A 9,387-nucleotide genomic window follows, 5' to 3' on the forward strand; every position below is an offset into this window, starting at 1 on the left:
GAAAGAACAAGGACAAGGGGTACTGCCTCCTAAGATGCAGCAGCATCACTGTGATCGTGAAATGATTCTTATCCTTGTCCTAGCTGATCTGCTTTCAGCAGTACTGGCAGGTAGCGTATGTGGGATCATCTGCCACGTCAAAATGTTCCCACACTACACTACCCATCCACTTCTGGCTTGAGGCTGGGTATCCTGCCTTATCCCCCTCCTCAGCAGGCAGAGGCACAACAACAGGAGGTGATGAGCCACCTGCCCCCACAACCTCCTCCAAGGTGCCTGCCAGAGAAGGAGATTGGCCTCTAGGAGAACTATGAGGATGTGGAGGACAAACTCAGATTTCCCCTCCTTCCCCAGAATATCCTTGGCTATGGCACTCAGCTCCCCTGCTTCCAGATCCAGCTCTTCCTCTTACACTGGAAGGCTCATGCTGGCAACTGAAATTGGAGTGGAGAATTTCATGCTGCTGCTGGTTGTGGTTAGTGGTGTTACTGGTGGTGCTGCAGGTGCAGACATAGCTCCCACCTCCTTGCTCCCACTAGCAGCAGAAGACTCCTCACTGCCAGGAAAGAGGGTGCATCTATGTTTGGGTGGGGAGGGGAACTTGTAGCTTTCCCTCTGCCCCCTCTCCTTCCGCTGCCAGAAGACCTGGCACCTGCCTGTCCTGTACGATTCATGATGTTTGGTGTGCTACAAAATGCGTGTCTTTATGTAATATGTAACATGTAATATATTTTGTGCTTTCCTGAACAGTGATGACACACTGTCAGGGAAAACACAGATTTCTTTGTGTGGGGGTGGGGAGGAGGAGACAGGTTAACAAGAACAAATAAGAGGATTTTGGGGGAAGAATAAGCTGAAAGGAATGGGTAACAATAAGGATTGTAGGCAAGGGTAAATAGGAAAGGATGGGATAGAATTTGGTGGCAAGAGACTACCTACTACCAAACCAGAGCCCTTCAGATGCTGCTGATGCTGCAACAGAGAGACACACAGCTCACAAAAGGCATACAGATGAGTTCACACACTGCCTTATAAGCTGTTTCTATGTCCCACCCCCAGAGCACTGTGATTGGAAGGGAACTCGGAGAAAGATCACAGTCACTGGCCAGCTACAGACGTCAATATCAGAGCAGGCTTCCCCCACCCCCCCCTTCTCCCTCCCTCTTCTCAGTTTCTGTTTCCTACATGTTTGCCTTCCAAATCTCTGAATCTTTTCTGAATCTTTTCTGTATCAATTAGGAGGCTTCAATTCAATTCAGAGCTTTTAATGGGTCTCTCAATTCAATTCAGATTCAGAGATTTGGCCGCCAAATCAGGCCAAATCTCCTCTGAATTAAATTAGCTACCAAAGCTTCACACAGCCCTAATGCCTATCTAAAAGGCTGATGTGATTCTTGTTTTGAAGCTTCGGGGTAGAGTTTATAAAAAGATGGGAGAAAGTGTCTTCTCCAGAAGAGAAGAGGTAGAGGAAGAATTGTTTAATTTGTTAGTCTGGGGAAGCTGAAACCTACTGCAGAAACAGGTCCAAAAACCTAAGCATGAACAGGATGAAAGGACTTTGCATGCTCTAAGTCATAGGATTGAAGAACATATATTTTGGTTTTGGTCTTTTGGCTATCCTGAAGAAGGGGAAAGATTTCCTTAGTAACCTGTCAGTTAAAACCCAAACACTGGAGTGTAAGGAAAACATAGATACTCTGATGTGAAACAAACAGAGTGGTGTGAGCTACTATTAGACCAGGTAGGCCACTGCTTCACAGGGAAATGAAGCCACAACTGTATGACCTGATGCCCAAAAGGTAAAAGAATATGTTTCATATCTTTAGTATAGCTGTGTTTGGGAAGTTATCTTTTATGGCAGAAAGACAACTTCAGAAGTATTACTTCAAAATCTCCAGATCTGCATTACCAAAGCTGTGCACTCCCTATATGATACCAACAATTTCCTTCTCTTTGTCTATTAGATTTGGCAAATCTTGCCAGGTTCACATTTTTGCTTTTGGACTGAACTTAAGGGCTAAGTACAAACAGTCAAAAAAGCCTAAGGCTGAATCAATTCAATCTTTACAGGTCACTCTAAGCTGTGTAGCTTGAACTGATAAGCAAGTGAACAGACATTCACTTTTGATTCCAGAAATGCAGCCGCATAGCTGCAGTGACCCAGGCCAGAAGCTGGGAGAGGGAATGGGGGGGTGGGGGGGGGGGTGCTAGAGCATGACTCCTTGCTCAGCTGGAGCAGACAGCTTGCACCAAGGCTAGTCCACCCACCCTGCAAGGGTGGAGGTTGTGGGGGAGATTGAAATCATCCTGGGGGACTGCAAGTTAATCTGAATCTGGAGGGGATTTGAGACGGAAGTTTAATAAAGTGATTTAACCTAAACCCGTTAAGTCTGATACTACATCCATCTGCATTTATCTTAAAACAGTTTCAGCCATTTTGAAAGCAATTTATAGGCACTGAACTTCTGTTTCATTACAGATTTGAACCAGTTTCTGATCACTTATACTGGTTTATGTGTAATTTCTATCCCTAGCCAGGATTTCGAATCCTAGCAGCCACCCATCTATATAGAGTTCTGCAGTCTTGCATCAATTACCACTCTAAAGTTCAGAATAAGGAGAAGGTGAAAGGAGATAACAACCAAGCAGTTTTTTGGTACAGAATCAAAATACTGGCATATCAAAAGATGTACAAAGAAGAAATTCTTGTATATTGGTACTATCTCAATTATGAGGCTGGCTAATAAACATGAGGCACTGGAATTACTCATCTAGAGATTAAGTTCAACTTTGTTGTTACCAGAACTTAATTTCATGATTGGAAAGTTAAATGGTCTATAATCAATCATTTTAAGAAGGACTGAATGGGTGACTTGGGATCCGAAAGAGGGAATTAAACTGTCAAAAATGTCATTGCTTGTTTCCTAATCACTGACAACGTAGAATGACTCGAGTGATCTCTAATAATTATAGAGCAATATTGTAGCAGATAAAAAACTAAGTAGAGTACTAGTAGATGCCGACTAGATGCAAATCAAACTAGTTAACTGGATGACTGGAAGCACTGATTCCTATGCATAGGAGGGAAAAGCTGTGTTAGCATGGAGAATATCAGTCTGAGTGATTATAGTGGTAGTCTCACTTCCAGTATTAAAAAATGTCTTTCATCTATAATTTAGACATTCAATTTCTTATCTCAGAAAATTTTCATCCTCAGGAGATTGTCCAAATGGTATAACTGCTTTAAAAGTACCAATTTGACAAGACTGAAAACAATTGTGGGTCAAATCAGCTGGGAGCAAGAATTTAAATTAAAAATCTGTATGGTGATTAGGAACTGGTTAAGGACATTTTAGCAAATATTCAAAAGCCACAATCAAGAATACAAGCCACAGCAGTTAAAAACAGCTTAGCTCAAAGGTGAAATTTAAACTGAACTAAAAAGTTAAAGCAGGTATTGTATTTATTTTAGCTGCTATGCTTACTTACATACATAGTGTATAAAATGTAGTTATGTACATTATAGCTATTTGGTAGATAGACAAATGAAAGAAAGAAGTTGTTAATGTTAATCATAAGATAGTAATTGTGATGGGGAAAGGGAAGAAGGTCAAGGGAAACAGGAAATAATCTATGATCTGCAAAGTTTAGAATTATTTTCTCTCAAGCATGTAAGGATTATAAAAAATCCTAATACTGACATTGCAACTCTCTGAGAAGCTCTTTATTAATCAACATCAACAGTCTGTTCTTGGAACACTAAAGAAACTCCAGAGCACTTGAAAGAAAGTTCAAATTGTGCCAAAATTTAAAGATACTAAAAAGTTGACCCAACCAGTTATAGGACTTCCACAGAACCAAGATAATTATGGCTAAAACTGAGATTAATAAAGAACACAATGGTTGACATTTATCAAAAGTAGCCCTTGTCAGACAAATTTGGTATCTTTTAATGTGATTACATGTTTGATTGATAAAGGTAAGTATTGATGTACTGTGTGCAGACTTATATACAGCACTTCACTTGCTGCCATATGGTATTTTGATTAAGAGTGTCAAGTGATATTAAGACATAGTACACTAAAAGATTAAAAACTGCCTGACTGGTTTTAAAATACAATGGTAAATGAGGAATCCTCAAGATGGTATATTTCTAATGGGGTCCTGCGGGGTGTGGTTCTTGGTGCTATACTATTTAATACTCCTATAAATCATAGAAAATTAGGATTGGAAGGGACCTCAGGAAGTCACCTAGTCCAAACCCCTGCTCAGAGCAAGACCATCCCCAGCTAAACCATCCCAGCAAAGGCTTTGAATATAGTCAGATCTCCAAGGATCTGACTACAGGTCAACAGCCTCTGTATGTAATTTGTCCCATTGTTTTACTCCTCTCCTAGTGAGGAAGTTTTCCTTAATATCCAACCTAAACTTCCCTTGCTCAACTTGAGACAATTGCTTCATGTTCTGTTATCTGCCACCAGTGAACACAGTCTTTGGAACAACTCTTCAAATAGTTGATGGCTCCTATTAAATCCCCCCTCAGTCTTCTCTTCTGCAAACTAAATAAGCCCAGTTTCCTCAGCATCTCCTCAGAAGTCCCTCCGCTGAACTCTCTCCAATTTGTCTACGTCCTTTATGTAGTAGGGGGCCCAAAACTGGACATAGTCTCCAGATGTGGCCTCACCAGTGCCTAATAGAGAGGAAGAATCACTTCCCTAGATCTGCTGGCAATGCTCCTACTAATGCAGCCCAGTATGCTGTTAGTTTTGGCAACAAGGGCACACTACTGGGTCATATTCAGCTTATTGTCCACTGTAAGCCCCAGGTCCTGTTCTGCAGAGCTGCTGCTTAGCCAGTACCAGTGCATGGGATTGTTCAGTCCTAAATGTAGGACTTTGCACTTCTCCTTATTGAACCTCATGAGATTTCTTTTGGTCCGATCCTCCAATTTGTCAAGGCCTCTCTGACCCTAGTTCTACCCTCCAGCATATCTACACTCCCTCCAGCTTGGTATCATCTGCAAACTTGCTGAGGGTGCACTCTATCCCACCTTCCAGGTCACTCATTAAAAAGTTGAACAAGACAGGCCTCAGGAACGACCCCTAAGGCACCCCACTTGGTACCAGCTACCAACTAGACATCAAGCCATTGACTACTACCCTCTATCCACCTTACAGTCCATTCATCCAACCTAGACTTCCTTAGCTTGCCTGAGAGAATGTTGTGGGAGACCATATTAAAAGCCTTGCTAAAATCAAGGTATGTAAAATCCACTGGAATGCCTGTATCAACAGAGCCAGTCATCTCATAGAAGGCAATCAGGCTGGTCAGGCACAACCTGCCCTTGATGAATCCATGCTGACTGTTCCTAATCACCATCTCTTACTCCAAGTGCTTAGTAATAGATTCCTTCAGGAACTGGTCGATGATCTTTCCAGAAGAAGAAAACACAAAATTAATATTCATCAACCTTGCAGATAACATAAAAAAACTTGAGTGGAAGAAAGAATGGAGGAGGCAGGTTCTGATACAGAGTAATCTGGTTATTTTGGTAAACTGGGTGCTAGCAAAAAAATGTGGGATTTTCCCTCCCTCCCCCCCCATATGGCCATAATTGAAGTCAGACCTTTTGGGAAAAGACTTTATTCCATAGTTACAGGAGGAAAGATGCCCTGCCACCTAGCCTGGCAAGAAATCTCTCTGAAAAGAGATTAAGATATTGATAACCATATGAGTTTGACTGCACTACTGTAGATTTAAAAGCAGAAGAATAAAGGGAGGTTGCAGTACTTCTGCACTTGGAACTGGTGTAACCACTGTAGGTATAGTTTCAGTAATTCAGCATTATACTGGAAAATGAAGAGGGTTCATGAGAATGATTAAGGAATTAGAAAATAGGTCTTCCATTGGAGACTCAAGATGCTAACTCTGGTTTATTAAAGAGTGACTTGGTATGTCTATGAGTAAAGTAAAACCTGTCTAAGACAGAATCTATGAAAACCAAAATCCTGCTCAAAGTTGAAAAACTTCTACAATCCCAGCATCCCTTATGGGGAATTATATGTAGTTAGTCTATATAATCTGAAAACTATCTAATGCAAAAACAGAAAGAAAACTTATAAAAATCACCTTCTAAATCACAGAAGTAATTACCTGTTTTGTGTGTGTATGTGTATGGTGAGATCACAGAGCAGTGAAGCTGGGGAAGAGAGAGAGAGAGAAAGAGAAGCTTTTCCTATAAGACGGAAGACTTTTAAAGCCAGAACTCCGCCCCCCCACCCCCGCCACACACACACCCCATGCCCTGGTCCCCTGTGATTCCGTCTTAGACAGGTTTCACAGTATCTGGGAGGGGAACAGAAAGCTGCTAAGAAGGTTCTTCAGTTTAGCAGGCAAAGGCATAACAAGATCCAATGGCTGGAAGCTGAAGCCAGGTAACTCCTCCAAGACTAGAAAGTAGATACAAATTTGTATCAGCAAAAGCAATTGGCCACTGGAACATCTTTCAAAGGGCTACGGAAGGCTCTCCATCACTGACAATTTTTGAATTAGAACCAGATTTTTTTCTGAAACCTATGCTCTAGGTAAACATGAGATAATTCAAGGACGATCTACACATTTTATATGGGAGGTCAGACTTGCGATGTTCAATAATGCCTTCTTATAATCTGTGACTAAAACTGGCTTTTATTTAGAGTTCCAGTCCAGTGTCCAGTCTTGGGTAGTTCACTGGGCTGCGCATGCCAACCCAGTGAATGGGTAAGGCATGTCAGTATCTGGAGGACACATAAATCAGTGATGTAGTCACAATTATATCCAGCCACCTTTTGTTCCCAAGTACCCATTCACATCTCAATCAGCCTAGAGAAATCTCTAGGACACTTCTGAAGCAAGGCTCAAACTCATGCCTCTGGATATACAACAAATGCCTTGAGCACCCTATCACCTTTATTTAGAATCAGTTGAAAGTTAACATGGATGCACTGTTCACCAGATATGGCCCTTTGAGTGAAACAAAACCAGCCTGGGAAACTTTTAAATCTCAAGCAAATCTGAGGGGAAAGAAAAAAATGGAAGATAAACTTGAGGGTTTGGATTCCACTCCCTCCTTACCCTCCACCACTCAGTTATCTGAGAGAAAACATGGGGGGAAAAAGAGGGGGGAGGGGGAGCAAAGATTGACTTTTTCAATTATTGAAAACTATAAATTCAACTTTCCTTTTTCTTCTTTGCAAGTGTATAGTATTTTTGACCAGCTTTATCCTTAATAAGCGACTGCTGAACAAAGCTAGGGCAGTGTGACATCTTAGAGATGGAGAACTAGATGCACTGGGCTAGATATTTTTCTGCAACACGGGGAGGTTTTTCATACCCCACAGCTCTAAGCGTATGTTAGAGGGGAAATGTATATAGCAGGAAGCCTTCATGCTCAACTAGCTTGCTTCCACAGAAAAAGGAACACTGCATTCAAGTATTCATATTAATCACATGTTTTACTTCCCCATGTTTTACTACTTTTCTGTTCATCAGAGTACAGAAGCAGATAGGGAAGATGAAATTTCAACTGGAGTTACACAGTAAGCCACAAAAGGGAAAGCTCAAGATGCTTTCTCAGAAAAGAAAAAGTAATCTAAGTCTCTGCTCATTCTTAGTTAGCTCGTATGAAACATGCATCTTCCTAGCTTCAATAAGTCTCACAAAGAATAAGTTTTTAATCAAAGTCTTCCATCATGATATATCATTCAATATATGCAACACAACCTGCTGTTAATTCATTCAAATTAACCTTTTTCTCTTTGCTGATGTTCAAACACTTCCCCCTCTCTTTTTATAGAACTAGCGAAGTGCCCACAAGAATGAAGGCAGGCAGCGGAGACAGAGCACCATTACCTATCGCCCCAGGCTGCTGCTGCTGCTCTACGTGCAACCCCACCCCACAGCTCTGTGTCTGGCCCCATGTGCCCCCCCACCTGACACCCACCCACCCACACACATCCAGACACATGCCACACCCACCCAGCCAGACACTGCACACCCACCCAACCACACCCAACCACACACCCATCCACATGCCACACCCACCCAGGCACATGCTACTCACACACCCGGCCACACAAACACACACACACACACACATGCCAGACACACACAATCACCCACCTGTCACCCACCCAGCCACACACCACACACATACCCAGCCACATGCCACACCCACCTACCCACACACCACAACAACACCCACCCCACAGACATACCCACTCACCCAGCCACATGCCACACACACACCCAGCCACATGCCACACACACACACTCTACTGCACGTTGCACACCCACAGTCACAGCCACAGTCACATGCCACTCCAACACCCAGCCCCATGCCACATACATGTGCCTCACTGCCTGGCCCACCACACCCTGGAGCAGGACTCACATGGCATCACACTGCTGTCAAACCTGGAGCAGCAAGGCAAGGAGCAGAGGCGGAGCAGATGTCACAGCTGCAGCTGCCCCTGCCCCATGCACAGACCGGGGCCCATGTGCCCTCCTCGGCTCCCCAGTGCTGCCTCTGTAGGAACCACCAGGCTCCGACTGTCCCATGGCCCAGCCTGGCTGGGGCTGTATTCACTGTGACTGGGGCCTCAGCCAGGCCGGGTCATGCAGGGATGCGGCGCTGGGGAGCCCAGGGGGCAGCATGGGCCCTCCTCCCCCAGCTTCTCTGAGGTGTTCACAGTGGGAGCCACCCATCCCCAAGCCCTGGACGAGCCACCGGACTCCCCTGGCCCCAGAGCCCAGCCCGGCCTAAGCATAGCTCCTCCCCCTCCCCCTCCATCAACCTGGTGCAGCCTCAGCCCCAGTCCCCGCTGTGGCCCCCTCCTCTTCCCAACCCACAGCTGCAGCTGGCAGTTGCTCCCCGTGGGCAAGGCACACAGCCACAGGGTGCCATGAAAGTGATCACCTGGCAGGGGAAGCACCATGACCATGTAGGCGGGCTCCCCAGGGCAGGTGATTGTCTCTGATATGTCCTCCATCGGAGGTCTATATTGAGCAGATTCTTTTTGGTGTTGGGTGGTGGAACTGGAGCTTGCTCCATCCACTCCATGCATTGACCTGGTATTGCAGTGCTTCCAGGACCGGTGCAAAAAAAACAGAAAAAAAAAAAAAAGCCACACAGAAAGCAGGTGTGGGGGGCGCACCTTGCCCCGTGTTGTAGCTGGCAGGCACTGCTCAAGCACCCTGCACCTGCTCCTTGCAGCACCCTGCAGCCACACGCCATACCCCACCATGTGCCACACATCGCCACAGGGCCACAAGCCATGGCCCTCGCCTCCCCCCCCGCACAGTGGAGCACAGCCTAGTCCCCACTGCCTCTGCCTCTGCCTTTGCCTC

General features: G+C 44.6%; 1 pseudogene; it reads left to right on the forward strand.

Annotated features, from left to right (window-relative positions):
- Positions 1 to 8,986: 8,986 nt before the first annotated feature.
- LOC149869429 (U2 spliceosomal RNA) lies at positions 8,987 to 9,145 on the forward strand (annotated as a pseudogene).
- The last annotated feature ends 242 nt before the right edge of the window (positions 9,146 to 9,387 follow it).

This window comes from Crocodylus siamensis, chromosome 3, assembly GCF_052110815.1.
Source record: "Crocodylus siamensis isolate JL-2025a chromosome 3, ASM5211081v1, whole genome shotgun sequence".
Taxonomy (NCBI): Eukaryota; Metazoa; Chordata; order Crocodylia; family Crocodylidae; genus Crocodylus; species Crocodylus siamensis.